A 4,945-nucleotide genomic window follows, 5' to 3' on the forward strand; every position below is an offset into this window, starting at 1 on the left:
CCGAGATGTTAAGCCGCCGCTACCACCGTTGGGTTTGCCGGGAAGGTGAGCTCGAACGGGAATGAGAGAGGACAAGGAGGTAGCCACCATGGGTGTCACTGTCGGAGGAGGAAAAGGACGCTGCCCCGCTGTGCATCGCCGTTCCGAGAACCACCGCCGCCTCTGTCGCCGAAGAACGCACTGCCGGTAAGGGTTTTGGGTTTGACCTTCGTTTATGTTGAGATTCCAGAAGTTTTAATGTCATTGCATGTTAATTTCAGTTGTCATTGTCAGAATCCAGTAGCCGCTGCTCTTTGTGGTGGCTGCCACCGAACCGGTTTAGAGACCGCCGTTGCTTTGTTTTGTCATTTCAATAAGTAAGTGTGTTTCAAAAACCCTCCGCATTAGTGTTCTGTTACGTATATTAAAGCCTTTGTGATATTAATATTCTTGGGATTTAGTAACCGATGTTGCATATTGTGAATTAGAGCTGTTTATGCTATTGCGAAAGTGTGCGGGGCTATGATCTAAAGCTGTCATGGATTTTAGATCGAGACGAAAGAAATTCTGTGTGGCGGTTGGGTTGTGGTTTCAGCGTGTCGAGGTAGGATTTTTCTTAAAATCTATTTTATATTACAGAGTTGTTATAAATAGATATTGATGCAAAAATATATTTCTGTGATTATGTTTGTCTTGTAGATGTGGTTGTATGATTGCTTGAGTGATGTACGATTGTTGATAATAAATGGATTTGAAAAGTTATTTACTTGATTATTATGAAAGGTGATTTTTCTTGGTTTAGAGTTAAAGCGGTTTGATTTTGAGTTGGTCTGATTTTATAAATGAATTAATATTTGAGTTGATTTGATTTTAGAAAGAGTTCTATTGTTGGAATTGGTTTGATTTGAAAATAATTAGATATTGGAACTGGTTCAACTCTGGAAAATGTTTGAGATTTAGAAATAGTTGAGAAAAGGTTTGAGGAATATTTGGATTGGACCCGAAAAGGGTGGCAGTGTCCGAGTTTTAGAGGAGATGTTGCCAAAATTTTATAAAACTAGAAGTTTTATTTGAAGTAACTGATTAAAAAGATTTGTTTTTAAACATTATATGTTTTAAGATTAATTTACTTATCAAATAAAGAATTATGTTTTGAATTGGGATTGTTAATGGACGGAATGAAAAGAAGGATGATGAGGATTTTCTTTGAAATATAGTTTTTGAATGAATTTGGAAATGAGATTTGGATTGATGAATGATTATGATGTTGAGAATGTTGAGAATGTTAAGATATCGATTGAGAATGTTGAGATATGATCTTTGAATTATTCATATGGCTTGTGTGTTTGAATTATCTGAGATACGAGGTTCCCTGGATAAAGTACCATGGCTTGCCACCATGTGTACCAGGTTGAAAACTCGAAACTCTGTTGACCCTACGACATAAGTGTGACTGGACACTATATAAATTCTCGGGAATGTAACCCCCATTGAGCAATATTGATTATTTGAGAAAAAGCTATGCATAGACTCTTGGGGATGCACGTCGGGAGACAGTCTAAGTTCAATTCAGACTTGTCGGGTTGGCTGGATAACCAATAGATGAGCCTGATCAGCCATAGGACAGGCATGCATCATATACATTTGTATGCTTTGCTTGGGTTTGAACTTGTTTTGGTTTGCCTAATTGCTAAAGTGTTCTTAACTGCTACTTGAACTATTTGCTGTAACTACTACCTAAACATGTGCTTTCCTTGTCTATCTTACCTGTGTTTGTCCAGGCGTGCTACATTTGAGAATGAAATTTGATGCTGAATTAATGATTGTGTTGTTTGATTGCGTAGTTGATTTCTGATTGAGTTTTTCTTATAAGAAAGGCAAGGTTTCGGATTTCTGAAAGATTAAACATTGTTTCTTTAAAAAGTTTTTGAACGATTTCCTATTAGTTTTTAAACGATTTATAAGGCATTGATAATCACTGAGTTTGAAAACAGTTTTCTTATTGAATATCTTCTTATGACAACTTTGAAACTCCGTGGTGAGACCGTGTGGTTAGGTTCTCACCCCCTACAGCTTTACCTTTTCAGGAACCGGATGAAGAAGCATTAAAAAGAGTTATATTGCATTTGGTTTATATGTTGATGTATTAATGTATTAATTAGATTATTTTTCTTCCCTCGTCTTTATTATTACAATTTTTTAAGAGGGATAGGAGTTGTATGTTATATATATATATTGTTTTTTTTAAGATAAAGTATTTATTTCCGGATATCAAAGCAATCAACGATATGGTGTTAAGTCACAGGCTTCTATTTTAATATTAACTATATGAAGTTAGTCGTAATACTTCTTGTTATCAGAGTAGCACAGCCGGAAGCGTGACTTCTGGTAGTGAGGGTGTTACAGGTTCCATCCCGTTTGCCACCCCTAGCTACACGCATCACGCTTCTCATAGGTACGGGAAGCAGCTTTGTAAGCGGACAAAGCTCCCAGCTTGATACAGTACACGTGTCTTCTCCCCAACTTCTTGCACTTAGCATGATGGCAGCGTTAGAAACTCGTTTGTTGCGAGAAGCTTTTGACACCATATACAAATTTAACTCCTATACGGCCCACTCATCTGCACATCACAAAAATCACACGAATATAAAAAATAATTTATGTTATTTATACAGTATTAGAATATTTTACTATACCATGAATATATCTGTAAGGGTTTATTTAATTTATAGAGTAGAGGTAAATACTAATCGGTACCCAAAAGATTCCGTCGTTGAGAAAATTGTACCTAACTTTTGTTATTGACAAAATAGCCCCTGAAAGATTTTAAAATTTGACAAAATCACCCAACCGCGAAAGGATGACGTCACAGTAAACGAAAAATACTGATGTAGTCTTTGGAAGAGAGCTCCGATGATAGCAGAGAGCTCTGGCAATGTTTCTGGCGACATTTTTGGCGACCTTCTTCTTCTTTTTCTTCTTCTTCTTCTTCTTCTTCAACACACCGTTGCGTCCCTTTCTACCATGGCAACCTAAGAAGAAGACCATCATGGCATGCCGCTGCACCTTGTCGCATTATGTTCGTCTCTTCTTCTTCTTCAACACGTCGTTGCATCCCCTTTCGCCATGGCAGTACCTCGCCACATTCCGTTCACTCTGACATCATCCTTTTACGGCTAGGTGATTTGTCAAATTTTAAAATCTTTTAGGGGATATTTTGTCAAAAACAAAAGTCAGATATCATTTTGTCAGCGCCAGAATATTTCGGATACCAATTTGGTATTTACCTCTATAGAGTATAAATAAGATAATAACTTTAGTTGGATATCAATAAAAACATCCAATTTTTTTAAACCAAGTTTTCGACCAAATCATTGCGCATTACTTCTCCTTCATACGTACGTACATGTGGGTGCTTCTTTTTCTCATTTTTTTTCTTGTAGCTGGTTCTTCTTCCTCTTCCTCTTCTTCCTCCTCATTCATCATCATCGTTGTCATCTTGTTTTACGTGCTTCTTTCTTTAATGTCGTTATCGGTCACTGTCACCACTGCTGTCTCCTCCTACTTCTCCTCCTCCTCCTTTTTATTTAATTTCTTCTTGTTTTCTTTTTTCTTCGTCCTTTTTTATTATTATCATCATCGTCCTCATCGTCGTCTTCTTCTTCTTCTTCTACTATAAATATTAAAAAAATTAGAACACATAAATTTTGGTGCACAACATAGAAATTTTAGTATACAATACAAAAATTTTTGAAAAATTACATATCCAAAACATTGTTATGCAACTAACGAAATATGCACAACATATAAATTTTTAGAGGACCACATACCTAGAACATTGACTCACCTAACTAATAAAATACCCTTGCAGTAAATTTTTTTTATGTTATGTGCAAATATTTATGTTCAAAAAAGTCTATATTATATCGATAAGTTTGTGTTATGTGTAAAAATTTTTGTGCTGAAAAATTTTTGTGCTATATCAATAAGTTTATATGCTCTCTAAGTGAAATTTCTATGCTGCAAAAAGTGCGAAAAAGATAAGTGGTGACATATGTGTACGTTTTTTTCCACTAATTTTACGCCAACTTGATTAGACTTAGTTACAAAAATACTTGCACATATAGGTAGAACTGACAATGGGTAAGGTAGGGTTTGGACTCTACTGTACCCTACCCGCCGGTTGAGAATCTCTCAACTCTAACCCTACCCGCACTCTAAAGTTTTTAAACTCTACCATACTCGTAGAAAAATTAAATTTTTTATTGCAAATATAAACTTTTTTATTTTTATTTTATGTTAACTTTATAAATATACAAATGCTCTAAATTACTAATAATTTGACTAACTATTTTAATGGATAGTTACTTATTCTAAGTTATTATATGAAGATTTTTGGTTTAACTCTCACCTCTTTTATTATATGTATACTTTCTAAAATATATATTATATATTAGGGGGTGCGGATAAGATAGGGTTGGGTACACTCTAAACTCGCACCCTATCCTACCCACAAATAAATTTAAACTGCTCTCTATCCTACCTGCAGCGAGTTGGGTAACCAACTCTACCCGAACAAATTGAAACATGTTGAACTAGATTGAATATTCACAGATAAAATACATATTGTCTGCCATAATCATCGATTGCATATACTACGATTGTGGGTTAATTAATTTGTTTAAAGGTAAGTCGTTACACTATTTAAATTTGTCAATTTTTTATCTACATCTTTAGTGGATTTTAAATCCACATTGGTTAATTTGCGAGCTAAATTGGTTGAGTTTGCAATTTAACGAGCTAATTTATTAGTCTATTTTAAGTGTATATATTTTTAAAAAATTACTTTAATGTGCTACAGCTTATTAATCTGTAGTCTAACAACCTCTCTAAATATTAATTTTTTTATTTTTTGTTTTTAGGCAATTAATCATGTGAGAATTCAGCTATTATTATTCCCTTTATT

Source organism: Arachis duranensis, chromosome 2, assembly GCF_000817695.3.
Source record: "Arachis duranensis cultivar V14167 chromosome 2, aradu.V14167.gnm2.J7QH, whole genome shotgun sequence".
Taxonomy (NCBI): Eukaryota; Viridiplantae; Streptophyta; class Magnoliopsida; order Fabales; family Fabaceae; genus Arachis; species Arachis duranensis.